Here is an 18,143-nt window from a genome sequence, read left to right as displayed (position 1 = left end):
TAGCAGGCGGAGGGGCTGCGGGAGCCCGATGGGTGCATGCAGGGCTGTAGCGGAGGGGTGTTGTGGCTGCCGCGCCGCGTGCCGGGCTGTAGCGGGTGTTGTGTTCTGGGAACTGGAGGGGTGTGTGCCAGGCTGTAGCAGGCGGAGGGGCCGCGGGAGCCCGAGGGGTGCATGCAGGGCTGTAGCGGGGGATGTTGTGGCTGCCCGGGGCGCGAGGCGGGCTGTAGGCAGGCGTTGGCTGCGGGTGGGTGCGCCGCTGTCCTAGGGAAGCGCAGGCGGAGGAGGGGACCTGGGCTAACGGATCTGCAACGGGCTGGGGGCGGGGTAGAGAAACCTCCTCCGGCGCTGGCCTCAGGCCGCGGAGCTGTCAAACTCGCACCCCAACCTCCCCGGCTCTGCGCCAATGAGTCCGGCCAGGACCTGTCACGTGGCCAGAAGGGGCGTGGGTTCTCGTGGGCCCCGCCCAGCTGGTCCAGGGCAAGGGCAAGGGCGGCGCGGCTGGTGAGGGAATCAACCAGCGACGCTGCGCCGCGGCGGGGTGCAGCGACAGGAGCTGGAGCAGGGTAGGAGGCGTCCCGGGCACAACCCTCTAAGCCGGCTAGGGCCGCGCGCGTCTTTTCGCCGCACGCGGGTAACGGCCGGACGCTCCCAGGTGCCGCGCGGGGTGGTGAGCGCGGCGGTCTGGGACCGGCTGCCCGCCAGGGGCGGTAACTGGGGTGGTACCGGGGTGCCCAGCCTGTGGCGGCGGCGACTCTGCTGGGGCTTCCCCCAGAGGCTGGAGTCAGCCCCGGTGCTGTCGGGCTGCGAGCGAGCCGGCCCTGAGCTGCTGCTACAGACCCCCCCGCTGCCATGGCGGAGCCCGGCGCTGCCCACACTGCGGGGGTCCCTCCTGGCCAGCGCGGCCCCCATCCCCACCGTGTCGCTGAGGGGTCCGGGAGGAGGCAACGCGGCCCCCGTTAACTGCCTTCCTCCCCGCTCAGCCTCGACAGCCTGGCCAGGATCGCGCCCCGCTGCGACCAGAGAAGCGTTTGTCTCTCTGCAGCCCGTCCCTGCGGGCCGGTCACCCACCGCGCCTTTGTGTGGCTGTTGCTTGTTCGCAAACACTGGCCGATCTCCACTTCAGACTGTGTTTTATCTGCCAAGGACCTCAGAATAACCGAGTGGGTAAACTGTTGAGATTGAGAGGGATGATGTAGCTGGGGTTGTGGAATTAGCTTTTGGCAGGAGGACTGGGTGGGTAAATCACTAAAAATTGGAGCACTTTACTTGTTGAAACGCGTGTAGAAGGTGGTTAGACCCATGGGGAAAATAGTTGAGGGTTATGTGACTTTGCACGTGGTATCATCAGGGGTGGTTGTCCCTTGGCACTTAGTGTGGTGCCTCATTCAGTTTTAGGTTAATGTATCCGCTCAAATACATTAAAATCTGATAATCAGACTAAGAAAATATTTTGCATGTTTAGAGAAAATGAAGAGCGGTGAATTGTCATGCAGGATGCATCATCATCAGAGACTTAATGAGCAAGGCATATTTAAGCTGAAACTAGGAGTCAAGATAATGTAGTAATACGCCCTTTTAAGAATACATAACACAGTTTTAAAAACCTAGTTTTCTCTGTTGTCAGTAATCTGCTTTCCTTAGTACTGGTCAAAGAGTCTCCCTATTAACTGTTTAATTCCCCCAATGGAACAAAACTGAAATTTCCCAAGCATTATAAATTGTTGTATGTCACCACTGATCCTCCTCTATATTTATTAGAAATATGAGTGCATTCTTCTTGAAAATCAGTCTTTCAAACAGACAAGTATGTTTAATACTTAGTAGCTTAATGAAATACTGTTAATCTTTTAATTCTCAGTCCAGTATGCAGTAGCCATGTAATATTTGTTTTAAAATTATCTGTGCAAATCATAGTGTCCAGGAAAACTGCAAAAAACAAACAACCCCCCAAAACGTCAACACCCATGCAAACAAACAAACCCTCCAAAACCAGTGTTCTCTAAAGATAGATTAAAAAACAAACAAACCTTAAATGGGTTGAACCTGTCTCTTTTTATTAGAAACTCATCTGCTTATATACTTCTACCTCGATATAATGCTATCCTTGGGAGCCAAAAAAATCTTACTGCATTATAGGTGAAACCATGTATATTGAACTTGCAAAATCCATGGGAGTGTGCAACCCCTATGTCCTGGAGCACTGCTTTACTGTGTTATATCTGAATTTGTTTTATATCGGGTCACATTATATCGAGGTAAAGATGTATGTGGAATAATATGTGGTATTTAAAACAAAACGTAAAGCAGAAAAAAATCTCAAAACATAAATTTTCATGAGAGGGCTCTTTTGGCTGAAAGCTTAATCCCTGGAGATAAATTAGAGTGGAAATTAACACTTGGCATATCAAAACCTGACTTGTATGGTTGGGTCCCAAGTAAAACTCACTTTGATGTTAACCTCATTTTTTATTCTCCCTAATCTGTCAGATCTTTGAAATAAGGGCTGTAACAGTTTTTGAAAACATCAGCTGTCGGACAGTTGTCTGCTCACTACAAATGTTGTGGTGAGGATGTATTTAGTTCCATTCCTTTGCTTTCCTTGCCAACTCAGTTCTGGTGAGCTGGCAGGAATCTGAAACTGATAGCCTTGCTTCCTTAAGCACAGGGCTTAAACCAGAAACAAACACACATTCACTTCAGTGACCTGTCATAGCTTTAGAAAATACTGTAGGACCTTCTCTGAATGCAATGCAATCACCTGGAGATGTGCTTTCAGCCATGCACTAATTTTCCTAAAAAGCTTTTTAGCTTCTGCTGTAAACTGGTTTGCCACATGCCTATCTGATATGTACTGTGCAGTATTTTAGTCTTTAAAACCTACAGTAGCACTTGACAAGCAGGATTCTCGTCCATCTTAATTCATTGCCTGTTAAAAATGCTTCTAACTGGGGAGACGGGAGGTGTTGCAAAAGGGTGTTGGATGTTTGTTACCTTCTATGGTTATGGTCACTTGTGAGCTGTTAGGCTTTAAGTCAGTGATACTCAGACTGGGGCTTGGGAGCTGCAAATGGCTCTTTGCAGCATGTAATGTATTAAAACACTGTGATTTAATTATTAACCAATCAGGATGCTTTTACAGTAAAAGCTTTGGTATCCAGCATGTTGGGGGAATGGGGGTGCTGGTAAGTCAAAAGTTCCAGTTAACTAAGAATTATACTTACCAGTGGAAGGAGGGGAATGTGGTGCACAGGCTCTGGGAGGGAGTTTGGGTGCCGGAGAGGGCTTGGGGCAGAGGGTTGGTGCTTACCTCAGGCGACTCCCCACAAATAGCGACATATCCCTGCTGCTTCTAGACAGAGATGTGGCCAGGTGGTTCTGCATGCTGCTTCTACCTCTGCAGTTTCGTGGGAGCTTCGGGGGCAGCGCACAGAGCTCAATGACCATTTCTCCACCTAGGAGCAGCAGGGATATGTTGCCAGGTAGGGAGCCTGCCGGCCCCTGTGCCAACCGGACTTGTAACGGATATCAGAAGTGCTAGTTTCTAGAACTTTCTGGTTGTTAAAGTGCAGATCAACACAGCTTTTACTGTACTGTGTTATTAACCAGTTGTAGTTGATAAAATAATACTTGGTTAGAATAACCAAGAAAATAAATTAAGAAATATATATAAAAAGTAGTAAATGAAACAGTGAATTCACATTACTGTGACTCTCTTGGGTAATGTTGATTGCTAATTTGGCTCCTGAAAAACTGAGGGCTGAGTATCACTGCTTTAGTTAGTTAAGATGTGACAGAATTCTTCTTTTGGAGAAAAGAAACTGAGAGCTGTGAATAAAAAGGTGCTTAGACAGCTAGATCCAAATGACAGCAACAAATTGACCATTTTTCCTGCTTTTAACCATGGGTTGCAGGGGGACTTCCTTAAATTAGGAACGAAAGATCTCAAAATTTTTTTTGTGTTTAAAAGCTTTTCTGTCTTCTCACTTTCAAAGAGTGTCCAAGGAAACATTTTCCCACTGCATACTATTTATTTGTCAAGGATCCTTTCACTTTTTTAGCAACTCTGAAACTAAAAACTTTTAAACAAAAGTTAAGGAAAATACTATGCATAAAACCTAAAATCCTTTTCTCTTTTTTGGTGAAGGTTAACTGGAGAAAAAGTTGGGTTTGTGCTTTTCTTATATAACAAAGGCCAAATGAATATATTTTTTTAATCTTGCTTGTTTTTAACATATTCAGGTCTTGTCTTCTCTGGAAGGCTCTCTGACTCTTGGAGTAGTTGAAACTATGAAATCCCTAAAGTCAAGAGGGTGAAGGCTGAGTAACAAAGGATTTTTAAATCTTCTTTTGCACGTAATGTTCTCTGTGTGTGTTGTGCTGTTTAATTTATGTACTTTAAAGACATGATCCAACTCCGATTGACTTCAGTGGGAGAGATGGATCAGGCTGAAAGTCTGGCATAAAGTGCTGCCAGTTTGACTAATGTGCACCTAACCATGTTGTAGCTATTTTATACACTATTTCTATAGGACGTGAGCCTCCAGGGAAGTGATGATGCTAATGTTTTGAACCACATATTGACAAAATGAGATTAAGAGCAAGCCACATTATGCAGGATTTACATATCTTGGCATTCAGACTCTCTCTCTGCAAGAAACCTTTTCCCCTCTTGTCTAAAAATTAGCTGCAGTTATTAATAGAAGCATACAGGTCTGCTGCTCTCAGTTTTAAACTAAAATTTACAAATACAGCAGACCAACTGTGTTTTTCATGATGGTCCATGCACCAGATATAAACATATATATAAAAAACATTTACTACAACAGAAGTGCCTCCCAGAACTTCTGTACTGTATATTCTGGGAAACAGCACTCCTAAAATGTTAATCCTTGACAAAAACTTGTGATTACTGATTCTTGGGTAAGATGCTACTTAAGTGTTCAGTACTCTGAATATATTAGGAAGGGCTTGAAAAGAGATTATGAGCTTGATCGCTAGTTTGACGATCTCTGACTTTTTCCCCTTCACTTTTTCTCTGTTTCCCCAACTGTGATTTCTTTCTATCTTGTGCAGTGTATGTGGCTGTTGCTTTAGGCTAGAAGTCACAAGGGCTTTCTAATTCAGGCCTCCTGCTCTCCTGCTTTTGAACAGGGAAAAGTCTTGATAAAGAAAGTAGATATCACTATTTGTAAAATATGTGCTAATGTGCTGCTTTGCTGTGGCAATGGACTTGTTGTATGAACCAGAATAGCCTTCACGTAATATGATTTGTCATTATTTTAATGTAATGACTCTCTCAGCTTCAGAGATAGAGAAGATTTAAAAATAAATGAGCTAGGTATCATGAAAGGAGACAAGCAGAAGGGAGCTGTTGTCTTAAGATAGCAAGAATGAATAATTTTTTTCTGTAAAACACAGTATTTATATTCGTTAAGTGTTGCAGTAGTTTTCCGGGAGTACCCACAAAGTACTAGATGCTGTGCAAACATAAAATATGGTGTTCCTTCCCCCAAAGAACTTACTATTGAATTTTTGGCTTTCTACTTCATTAAATTACTTATCAGAAAACATTGTTTCTGCAAATAGTCTCGTTCAGAAGTGCTGAGGGGGAGAGCTGTATCTGGAACTCATTAAAAGGTAAATTTGCATGGCTCCTATGTTTACAGGAAATAAAAAATTAGAGGCTTGGCAATTGTGCAGTTGCAGGCAGTCAGTGAGATGAGGTGTGGGGGATGTGCAGAGTGTTTGCTTTTCTAAATGTCAAGCTGAACAGTTTCTTTATTGAGTAGTACTAAATTTATTTTCTGCATACTGTGCACAGATTTACTCATGTTAAATCAATAAAGTTTTTAAGTTTTTTAGTCCACTCTAACACATTTCTAGTCTGATTATTTTTAACAGAAATGGTGTATGTATACCTTACAGTGTAAATAGTATTGGAAGATTAGGAGTTGGAGTTACCAGAGGCCAAGGGCAAAATTAGTCCTGGTGTACAACCCAGAGTCCCACTTCCACATAAATTGTGTGTGTGTGTGTGTGTGTGTGTGTGTGTGTGTGTGAGCTGGTGGTGGCAAGCTTAGGATTCCTACTTGAGAACTGTCTTTGTATCCTGCTTGGTTAATTCATCTCTTGTAGCATCTTTGGCTAATTAATATTAGGTTGAAGCCCTTTTTGCTCACCTCCAACTGTTTAAAGAGAATGTGGTCTCACTCTGCCCTCAAAACCCCAAAACTTCCTGGGTGGTGACGGGAAAAGGAAGAACCCAGAAAAGGCTGATGGAAGGGCAAAGGAGGAAGCCACCCTCAGCTGAGAGGCTGCAAGATGGCTTCTGCTACTCCATCTCTTCTTCCTTCCTATAACCACACCCGCAGCCAGGAAGCTCTGGGGTTTTGGAGACAGAGTGAGACCCATGAGTAACTCCTGTGCCTGCCTCTGCTGGATAACTTTTCTAACTACTGGTAGAGTGAAACTGACAGTTGTGAACAGTAGCAATGAAAATGACTATATTTGTTTTGTTTTGCTGCTTACTGAGAAGGGTATGTGCAACTGCTGAAGCACTGGAGCTGTCTTCCTATAAATCTTTTAGACAGACAGCACTGCATCATGTTGACGCTAGATTTTCTTTGCAACTGTAAGAAATCAGAACTAAGGCCCAGATTCTCAAAGGTAATTAGGCTCAGATCCTCAAAGGCAGGCACTTATGCTGCTTTTTAAAATGCAAGACTTAGTTATGTAGAAACCAATTGCTTTAGGCCTTTTCTGTTCTTGTCCCCTCTCAGTTCGGGGCGGCGGGGGAGGGTTCTTGCTGCTGGAGAGTAGACTTTTTTTTTTTTCAAATCCAGGACAAAAATCTTTGCCTTTTATTGGAGAGAGAGTACCACCAGTGTTAAGCCTTGCTTAGTTTTTTGAATGTCATAAAGCATAACCTTTTGGACAGCGACGTAATCTCTTCAATCATAAGATTACATCAGTGAAGACTGAGTAGAAGAAACTTCAATTACCAGCATTTAAAGCAAATACTTGGTCAGCTCATGGTAACAGCATGTTAAATACTTTTCCAGCAACTTGGTACATGTTAATTTAGACCTCGTCCACATTTAAATGTAGATTGACCTAGCAATGTCAATCAGCGTGTGAAAAAATTCACACCCCTGAGTACCATAGTTAAGATGACTGAGCCCCAGTGTAGACATGGCTAAGTTGATGAAAAAAGTCTTCTGTTGACCAAGCCGCCATCTCTTGGGGAGTTGGATTACTTACATCGACCAGAAAACCTCTTCCATCAACATAGGAGGCATCTCTGCTATCGGTGCTACAGCGGCGTAGCTGCTGCTGTACCACCCATAATGTAGCTGTGCCCTTAGACTCTGGTTGTGGGTATAAAGCTACAAGGCTTTCTGGTGCACCTTGGTGTTTGTAGATCAGTGACTTTGAACTCTTCAGTATAGGAGTACGGTATAGATAGGGCCGAACCAAATTCGTGGTCCATTTTGGTCAGTTTCACAGTCACAGGATTTTAAAAATCATAAATGTTATGATTTCAGCTATTTAAATCTGAAGTTTCATGGTGTTGTAATTGTAGGGTTCCTGATGCAAAAAGGAGTTGCGTGGGGGGGGTTCCTGGTTATCATTAGGGAGGTTGTGATACTGCTACCCTTACTTCTGTGCTGCTGGCAGCGGTGCTGCCTTCAGAGCTGAGCAGCTGGAGAGTGGCAGCTGCTGGCTGGGAGCCCAGCTCTGAAGGCAGAGCCGCCACCAGGAGCAGCAGCACAGAAGTAGGGTGACAATACTGTACCATGCCATCCTTGACTTCTGTGCTGCTCCCTTCAGAGCTGGGCCGTCAGTCAGCAGCTGCCACTTTCTGGCTGCCCAGCTCGGAAGGCAGCAGTGCAGAAGTAAGAGTGGCATGGTATAGTATTGCCCTCCTTACTTCTGTGCTGCTGCTGGTGCCAGGGTGCTGCCTTCAGAACTGGATGCCTGGCTAACAGCTGCCGTTCTCTGCCTGCCCAGCTCTGAAGAAAGCACGGAATTAAGGGTGGCAATACCATTACCCTCCTAAAATAATATTGTGACGCCGCCCCCCCCCCCCCCCCCCGCACAACCCTCTTTTGGGTCAGGACCCCTAATTTGAGAAACGTTGGTCTCCCCTGTGAAATCCTATAGGATAGGGTAAAAGCACACAAAGGACCAAATTTCTCCAGTGGGGGAGACCGGATTTCACAGTCCGTGATGTGTTTTTCATGGCTGTGAATTTGGCAAGGCCATAATTACAAAAGCTCTTGGGGTGGAGAAGAGGGAACAACTAGTAGTGGTTAATAGCTAGTTTTTGATGTAGGGTGCCTGGGAAAGTGAGGAATCAGTCCTGGCTTTTGGCAATGAGAAGGCAGCTTGGATTCTGGTTCTGAGTGGTAAAGAAATCTTTGGTTCTTCTTTCCTTTAACTAGGTGGGAATATGGGTTTTATTTTGCAATGAACTTCTTACTGCAGTCTACAACAATTACTCCTACATGCAATAAAAAAGATACTTCAGTTTTTTTCACCCTGAAATTTTTAGGAGGAAAATAATTATAATTTTTTATATCTAAACTGTACAGCACGTAACCTGTGTAACTGATCTTGCATTTGTTACCTTCACCTCATCCCCCATTCCCTCCATTTTTTAATTGGATTCATAAACCATTGGATTCATAAGCCTTTGAGGGTAGTGACTGTTAGTGTTTGTGGTTGTACAATCCCTCGCACAATGATTCTGAGCGGTGTCTCAGAGTGATACTTCAATACAAATGCCAGTTAATTATAGATGAATAGGAGCAATTTTTCTTTTTCTTTTCCAGACCTGTTCATTCTGCCTGCAGACATGTGCAGATGCTACTGCATTGGTTGGCTTACATTGTGAAGGTTATTTTATGGTGTTACGGGATAGGTTTTTTTTCTTTGTTTGGTTTTTTAAAGAATCTTAGATTTAGGTGCACAATTATACATCTGTAAGAACCCTAGGGTACAGTTTCCATTCTAACTTCACTCACTGGCTTTTAACTTCCTCAGACAAGTTGCTTCTGGGTTGAAATTTATTTGCTTGATCTTGGAGCAAAGGTGAATCTCATATTGGAAAGATTTTTAACAATCAATACAGCCACTCTTAAATTATAGGAGTACTTTTTCCTATATATTACAGGAGATGTCTTCATGGTCACATAACTAGAATTGGAGAAGGGACAACTTCGTAGCTGGTTGAAGTAAGTACTTCAGATTTGAAGAAAACAGGCTTAGTGTTTAAATTACATATATTTAAAGCTGACAGGAAGCAGACAGATACATCAGTTGGGGAAGGTATAATAAAGCCCAAACTATAGTTCTGTCCAGATCTCTTTTTCTAAGGACTGGCTGTGCTAACTTGGAGAATATTCAAAAATAGGATCAAAGTAACACAAATCACTCAACAACCAAGCAAGGTTTTTACAGCATTTAGCGCATGGGCAGAGTAGAAGACCCTTCCCCTGAGTAGATTTTCTTGATACCTTTCTGATCTCCTTACAAGTCCTCATGAAGGGTTTTACTTGAACATTCATAACTTCAGGGGGAATTTTGCAGCACTGTGCATGCATAGAATTCACGTGCTGCTCAGAATTTTTTTTTCTCAGCAGAAAATATTCTGCCAAGAAGTGCTGCGGTTATGCCTTTTGCCCACTAAGGGCACCAGGACAGTGAGCAGCTGCTCCCAAGCAGGAGCAGCCCCAGCTGCAGATAGGGAAGAGAGGAGGCTGTATTCCTCAAAGCACCCTGCCCATGGAGCCAAGTCAGGATGCAGGGGATATGGGGGGGATGGACAGCATGGGGCACATGGGGCTGCAGGGTGTGTGTGTGTGACAGACTGGGGTTCAGAATGGCTAGTGAGGGCGACGACATGGGGTAGGTGCTGAATGGGGTTGCAGAGACATGGGGATAGGGGTGGATATGCCTAACTGAATGAGAGGCTGGGGTCTGCATCGAGGAGGGTCCCTAACAATCTATCCTACCCCCTCTCCCTCCTGCCCCCCCCCCCCAAACAGCCAACCCCTTCCATACTTCTCCCACTGACACGCAGCAGCCCTTCAAACCCCAGGCATCTTCACAGCAATTACTCCCCTCTCCCTCAGCTCCTCTGTTACCCTTGACTCCCCCAAGTTTCAGAAGCAGTGCAAAGAGGTGTGGGAAATATGTTTTTACTGTAGTTTAAATAAATTATTATTCAGAGTTCTGTATTAATATGCCTTGTAAGGAATCCGTGTCAAAAAGCATTTCCTGAATCTTTATTTTGTTGTCTGTATTGTTACAGACATGCTTGTTGACAGGTATTTTGAAATAAATTACCAGAATTGAAACTGGCATGATTATATTGTTGTTTTTACAAACAAAATATAATATACATTTTTGTGTGTGTGTGTGGGTATGGCTACACTTGAAATTTTAAAGCGCTGCTGCGGGAGTGCTGCCGCGGCAGCGCTTTGAAGTGTGAGTGTGTCAGAGCGCCAGCACTGGGAGAGAGCTCTCCCAGTGCTGCACGTAAACCACATCCTCTACGGGTGTAGCGTGGAGCACTGGGAGCCGCGCTCCCAGCGTTGCCGCCCTGATTACACTGAGGCTTTACAGCGCTGTATCTTGCAGCGCTCAGGGGGGTGTTGCAGCGCTGTAAAGTGCCAGTGTAGCCATACCCTGTGTGGGCACAGAATTCTCCCCAGGAGTAATTCATCTACCCTCCAACTGAGCTGAGACTAGTCCTTATGTATTTCTCAAAGGCAGTTGCCTGATTCTGTGATCTAATGACTGATAGACTCATTTCCTTCTTGGCAAATAAATTTCCCAGAAAGCCTATTCAGAAAGGGCCCAAGCACCTAAATGTGTGTGATACAGGGCCTTGTTACACTGATCTCTTTTGTGTATGTATATTAAGAGATGCTGTTTCTTTTTTTAGTATATAAATGTACTCCTCAACAAAAGTAGTTCTTGTTTCTTAAAATGTAGGAAACTAAAACAAAATAGTGATGCAGTACCGTGAGCTCAAGTTAGGAAATTCGAAGAGTTAGTGCAGCAAGATCTATTAACTTGTCCACAGTGTGCTCTTGTAGTGACTTCCTTGTTTTTTTGTTTTTGTTTTGTTCAGTCTAAACTGTAATTATTGCTATATTTATTCTGTGCCATAACTTGGGCTCATTGTACATCCTGTATATTTTTACATTCAGGTAAATATTGTAATATTTAGAAGCTACCAAAACCTGTGCTTGATTTCTCAACCTGAACACTATCTTAATGCTGTTTCCCTTTAAATAATAAATTTCACGTGTGTGATACTTCAAATAAGGAAGCTGAAAAGGCCTTTTGTTTAGATATTAGTTGACTCTAAATTAATACCTGCCTTCTAACGCATCATAAAGTGACTAAATGAACTTTTGTGCTTTGAAGAGGTTCTGTTACATCCAACTTGGATATAAATCTCTTTAAGAACTTAATCCTAAAAAATCGAAAATCAATAGAAAATACTTTCACAAAACTTGTGAAAACCTATTCTAATGGGAAGCTTTTATTAACAAATGTTTCCTGCACTGTCAGGAACTTGACAAAGATTGTGCCGGGGCATGAAACTAGAAAATGAAACTTGTCTTTTTTTTTTGTTTGTTTGTAGATAATCAGTTTATTTTCCTTGCCAGAGCTCAGAGAAATGTGAGAATAAATCTACTGAAAAATAATCAAAATTTCAATATTTTAAATATCTTTGATGTAGTAATACAGTTATGGGGAACGTCTTACCTTTAATGAGCATTCACTCCGATACTGACGTCTTAATTCAGCTTGTTGCTCAAATTCAGTTTTTTTTGTATTACCTTTATTTATCTTTATATCTGAATTGAGTCCTCTAAAAGCCATGTATGACTCTGCTTATAGTGATCAGAAGATGGCAAACAGAGCCAACTGCACTTAGAGCAATCTCTGAGAATTGTGTGGTGAAGCCTATACATCAGTCTGTTGTCTTATCACTTGTTAAAAAGATACTTGGCTGAATTCCAAGGAGAAATTTAGTTTATTTTGATGAGTGATTATAAAGCAATTAGTTGTGGAGGAAGTTGTGATTGGTTTTGTTTACAGAGTGATCACATACTTCACATATTTAAACAAAACTTCCACATATGGACTAAAAAGTTTATCTATAACAAAACTTTATCCATAAGTTAAGAATGGCACTATTTTAGTTTCACTGACAAGATAAATATTTTTATGGAGAAAACATGGACAATATTTGGTGAAGTGACCTCATATTTTGATGAATATACTGAAATAATCTGTCCAAACAGTCTTCACCAATCTGCAAGAGTTTTGATGATTTGTGTGTTTGGATTCACATCAGGATATTCAAAAGTCAGCTTCCAAAGACCACCAAACTTGGAAATGCTTGTCCACTGGTGTGCTGATCCTTCATAAGCCTGTCCTTGTTCCACACTTGGAGTAAACCTCAAGGAGGGGAGCAGAGGAACATCTAAGTCAAAGTGAGGATACATAGTGACATATAACTGTGTTTTAGGGCTGAATGTCTATTTTGTCTTTTATGGGTGAATATTAAAGATTTAATTGATGTAAGATTTCTTTCTGTCACTGAAAATGGTATATATCACTAGCCTGCCATAACCACAGAATGTTAGCCATAAAAACCTGTTTTACCACTATTTTCCACTCCAGGGAAAAGCCTGTAAATTATCTTTCAAGGTTTTGTCTACACTGGCACTTCGTTGGAAAACCTTCTGTCTTTCAGGGGAGTGGAAGGTTTTTGTCGCAACTGCACTGCGTGGCTTTTAGCAGCATGGCTATAGTGGCACAGGCATGTTGCTAAAACTGGGTAGTGTATCCATACCCTTAGCCAGTGCTTGCTTGTGTCCCCACTTTGCACCCACCCACTAATCTAGTACAATCTTCCTTCATAACCCTTGCTCAATTAACATATTTACACTCTCTCTCTCTCTCTCCTGTCTTCTGCTTTTGTTACTCTTTTTTTCCCCCCCTCATCTTGTTTTTACTGTTTATTATTGCCCCCGCCCTTGTTTTGTTTTTTCCCCCCTGCCTATTCCATTGCTCATCAGAAGCTGATATGGTGCTGGGGTAGGTTAGGGAGTCCACTGATCACTCTAACACCAGGACATGAGCTCTCTTAAGAGAGTTTGTGTTACAAGACAGATATGCATCTACTCGTACAAACCTGAACTGCAGTTGGAACGGAAGGTGACTTTCAAGAAGCTGCACTCTCTTACCCACAGCATGCGTTCAGCGAGAAGTTCAGTGAACCAAGAATCATGTGACCTCCCCCCCCCCATCGCTTTGTTCCTCTGCCTAATACCCATACCGCTCCTCTCCACAGCCCATTTCTCCTTGAACTGATGTGTCCTTGCACTGGGTGCCCAGATTCCAGGTTGAGGAAATGTGGCTTTAACTGATGGTGCTTGAGGGAAAATGGGGGGGAAAAATATAGCCAGCTCTTCTTATTTTTGGTTTTGATATGACTTGATGTCTGAGCCATTTTAAAATCACTTAGTGATATGGGGCAGTCTGGCCTTAATAGATGGAATTTTACTGAGAGGTGTACCTTGGTACTTCATAAGAACAAGTAATTTGCTTTTTAACTTGGACAAAATAGTGGTGCTACTGCTTGGACATTAAGTGGAAGGGGGTAGCTGTGTTAGTCTGTATCCACAAAAACAATAAGGAGTCCAGTGGCACCTTAAAGACTAACAGACTTATTTGGGCATAAGCTTTCGTGGATAAAAAACCCACTTCAGATTCTTTCAGGTGCCACCGGACTCCTTGGACATTAAGGTTCTGAATCTCTGTAAACTGCAGTTCTTTGTTCCACAGCTGTGGAAATTGAAAATGCTTGATGTGCTGTACTCCTGAACGGTGCTGGGAGAATGAGTTCAGCATTGTTTCTTTCACTAGAGAGCTGTTCCTACAGATAAATAGTGTAGCCTGACAATAAATACTTAATATGTCTAGAAACTCTCTAGTCTTTGTGATTGCATAACTTTTTGTCTGAAAGGCTGCAGGTCAACCTTTTTGTAGTAAGAGAACAGTCTCCTCATAATGAGTGATGTAAGTGCCCCGCTTTCTAATCTGTACAGTGAAAAGCAACCACAAAACCAGGATTATTTGTGGTACTCTTCAAATTGAAGGAAGATCCTTTCCATAGCTGTATATTAACTGAAACATTTAAAATAACTTATCAATTAACAAGAGTGCAATATGATGTATATTACTTAAGCACTATGCTGTGAGTCAGGAGTGATTTTTCTTTTCTTTTTAAATCTATTTCTTGTTTTTGTATCAGTGGTCACATTTGACTGGAGTGACCCTTTCAGTTTGAAGTCAAGGGAACATAAATATATCTACCCCTACCATTTTTTCGGATATCTACCATTAGTGCGGCTCCAGCTAATGTAGATGAGGCGCAGGTGTCTTTACTGTTTCTTGTCTAATGAGATAAAACAATGGTGATGCTTTTGCCCTGTCCATATTACAGTCACACTGTTGCTACCGCTGGTGGAGCTGTTTTATGTATGCTTTATTAAACTCAGATGAATTTTGAGATCTTGAAAGTGGAGGCTAAACCAAACTTCAGTGAGCCAAGCATATTGCTGTCTGACACTGTGTTAGCTTCGCCAGACCTCTGCAGTACTTTTGTTCATTTCACTTTGTGGTCTCTTCTAAATCCAGATATTTTACAGTGTGGACTAACATAAAATGTTTAGATACTCCAATAAAACAGAAGATGTAAAAATAAAATGGAAGACACCAAAAAAAAAAAAAAAGCAAATGTTTCACTAGCTAGGATAATGGCTCATGCTACATTTTCTGGTGGCATGGCTCTTTAAAGAACCAATGATTGGGGACCTACAGGAATACTTGAAGATACTTGCTAAGTATCCTCTTCCTAAGAGCTTTGTGTAAGCCTGAATTTGAGGAAAACAATTTAATTTTGGTGGTCAAAACAGAGACAAGAAAATAAATGCAGTCCTATGTAGTAGATAATTTTGAAGGAGATGTTCATCTTTGTGTCAACTCATGCACTTAAAACTCTATGTGTGGTGACTTTTTTTATTTTGTTTTAAGGTCAGAAGGGTCCATTCTAATCATCTAGTTTACCTCCTGCATAACACTTGCCATAGGACTTTACCCAGTTGTTTCTTCATAAAATCAATACATTCTGTTTCAGTATTACCATAGCTCTTAGAGAGAGAGATAGTCTTGATTTAAACACTTCAACTGCTGAACCTACCGCATCCCAAGGCAAGTTTTTCCAGTGGTTAACTACTCTTAAGAATGTGTGGCATATTCCTTGTCTGAATTTGTCTAGTTTTGCCTTTAACCATTGAATCTCATTATGCCTTTTTCTGCTAGATTAAAGAGCCCTCCACTATCAAAAATCTCTTACACATTTAGGTGCTCGTAGACTTTGCTCATGTCATCTCTTAACCTTTTTTCATAAATTACATACATTCAGCTTCCCTAGTTCTCGCTATAAGGCATGTTTTCTAAACCTAGAACTATTCTTGTATGTCTTTTCTGAACACTTTCCAATTTGTCAACATCCTTTTTGAAGTGTAGACATCAGAAATGGAGACGATATTCCAGTAGCGATCTCACTGTGCTGTGAACAGGGGTGATACCACCTCCCTCTCCTACTTGATGTTCCTCTGCCTAGGCAGGCAAGAATTGCATTTGCCCTCTGTCACCCAGAGCCCTGGTAGTTTCCAGCCAAAGGAAGAGCTCTATCTCCACACCGAGTCCATTGTGTTTGGAGCTCACCTCATTGGGCTCCATGTGCACTTTAAGTCTCTTGAGTTTGAACATAATCTCTAGGCACTGCCCCATCTGGAGGTGCACTTTTAGAGTACTGATCCTCTATCTAGCACCCCCTTCTGAATGCTGTGCCCAATTGCCTAGCCCGTGGGACTAATCCTGGCCCTTCAGACTTCTCTGTAGCTTAAGTACACCCTCTTCTCCAGAATTTCAGCTGTTGCAGAAATTCTGACTTTACAGTTAAACTCTAGACGGTCATATGACAGTGAAAGCAAACAGATATTGCTCAGGATTCCAGACACCGTTACTCTTTACTTAGCAGCATGGGATATGTACAGGTCTAGACAAAATACAATACAGTTTTACACATTTTCCCTGTCTCAGCTGCTTCATCACTCTGGGGAATCCTCTGAAATGTCCAGAGTCCTTTCTTGAGTCTCGTGGCACCTTTTTGGGTCAGCTAGCTTTCTGTGACCTTGGCTGGTAGTCCTGCAGTTAAAGCAGAGCCCCTGCTATGAAAACATGCCCATCAATTCCTCTTTTCTACAGCAGCTTTGGGTAGGTCTTTGTGATTCTCAAGTTTGTGTTCCTCCTGTTAATTTTAGTATTACTGCAGGTGACTTTTCCATTTTTCACTTCATTAACTCCTTGCAAATAAACTTGGTTAGACTGGTTTCCCCAACCAGGCAACCTCCTCAGCATACCCATTGTATGATTAGAGCACAGTCATTAAGACTAATGACTATTTTCTTGGGTCTGGCAGAGATGTGCTACAGGTTTATTAGCAAATGGTGGATTCCATATCCTTTCAGAGGCATTCCATGATACAGAAATTTAATATAAACCAGAATTCATAAATTAGTCACATTCTCTTAGCTGTAGCAGTGGAAGCTCATGTTCAGTTGGCTACCTACCATGACTTCTAAGTCTTTTTCACTGTCACTGCATTCCAGGGTATAGTCCCCCGTCTTGTAAGTGTATCCTACTGTTTGTTTCTAAAAGTATGATCTTGGGCTCAAATGAGCATATCTTGCCAGGTGATAGGTCTGTATAATGGACCTGTCTCCATCATTTATCACTCCACCAATTTTATGTTGCTTGTTTAAAGAAGGGAGATAAATCATTATGCTTTAGGGCGGGAGTCGGCAACCTTTGGCACGCAGCTCCCATTGGCTGGGAACAGCGAACTGCGGCCACTGGGAGCTGCAGAGGGCCGTGCCTCTGGACGGTCAATGTGAACTAAATGTCTTGCGGCCCGCCTTCGGATTACTCTGTGCTGCGTACCGAAGGGTGCCAACCCCTGCTTTTAGGGATAATCCATCTACTAACTAATATAAGTTTCTTCCAAATTCCAATGTGCAGTTTACTGCATAAGTGTCCATTATAGGGTTACTCACCCTTTCCTGTGAAAAAGCTGGTTCTGGCCACTGTCAGGCAAGGCACTGAACTAAATGGCAAGATGGATCATATCCAGTATGAAAATTCCTGTTATATCATATCAGTGAAAAACAAAACAAAGATGGCTATTTGGTGATCATATTATTAAATCTCATAACTATTGTATTGGAAGTCCTCAGAAATCTCTCAAAAGAACAGAGCAAGGATTGAATAATTAAATATACATATCTCCTAAAAAGCATCAGAATCTATTTATGCTGAACAGCACCCACTGCACCAGGTTTCCTACAGAAAAAAAGCAGCTTCACCAGGCTATTTTTAAATTAAATGCTGAAATAGGGATTTCAGAGCCTAACTACAGGTACTTAGCTTTGGAAGTTTATGCCATTAATCATTATTTACAAAGGTCTCTTTAAAATTAATTGTCAGTCAAGTTATTTTTCCTGTAGAAAACTTGATGGAATGGATGCTGTTTGGCATGATTGTCAGAGCCTAATGCTCTTACAATTGCCAACTTGCATCAACAGAATTAGTTTAAACAAAAAGGACAAGTTGCTATGATTCAAGGATTGTGTTGAAATTATTCTTGTTAAAAATAGAAGATGTGAAGCTAGAAGTTAGTGAGCCAACATTGATATGTCAGATAGTAGGCATAATCGATGGACAAAATAGTGAGGGGTTTGGCTATTCCACCCATCACTCAAAAGAACAGATGGAGGCTAGTGAAGCAAGTTTCATCATCATGGCTGCCACCTCCACCTTTTTCTGTGACCCCAGGCCTTCATCATCCTGATCTTGAAAAATGTCCTTACTAGACCAGGCCAGAGAGAGGGAGCAGGATGACATCACCACCCTACCAGCTCCAGCTGAATCCTAACCACCATCTGGGATGAAACGACTTTATCAGCAGTAATAAAAACATATTGATG

General features: G+C 42.4%; 1 protein-coding gene across 11 annotated transcripts in view; it reads left to right on the top strand.

The window, feature by feature from the left end:
* Positions 1–492: 492 nt before the first annotated feature.
* Positions 493–18,143, top strand: part of OSBPL8 (oxysterol binding protein like 8) — a 217,522-nt gene continuing 199,871 nt past the window's right edge. For 2 of the 11 annotated variants that reach the window (XM_075066688.1, XM_075066658.1), the window contains exons 1-2: positions 493–667; positions 9,176–9,236. The gene's annotated coding sequence lies outside the window, so the exon portion shown is untranslated. Of the gene's footprint in view, positions 668–9,175; positions 9,237–12,379; positions 12,519–18,143 lie in introns of all 11 variants that reach the window. The other 9 variants (XM_075066683.1, XM_075066657.1, XM_075066665.1 and 6 more) reach the window with 8 other exon arrangements.

Source organism: Chelonoidis abingdonii, chromosome 1 (genome assembly GCF_003597395.2).
Source record: "Chelonoidis abingdonii isolate Lonesome George chromosome 1, CheloAbing_2.0, whole genome shotgun sequence".
In the NCBI taxonomy this organism is placed as follows: domain Eukaryota; kingdom Metazoa; phylum Chordata; order Testudines; family Testudinidae; genus Chelonoidis; species Chelonoidis abingdonii.
This window is presented reverse-complemented; position numbering and strand designations above follow the sequence as displayed.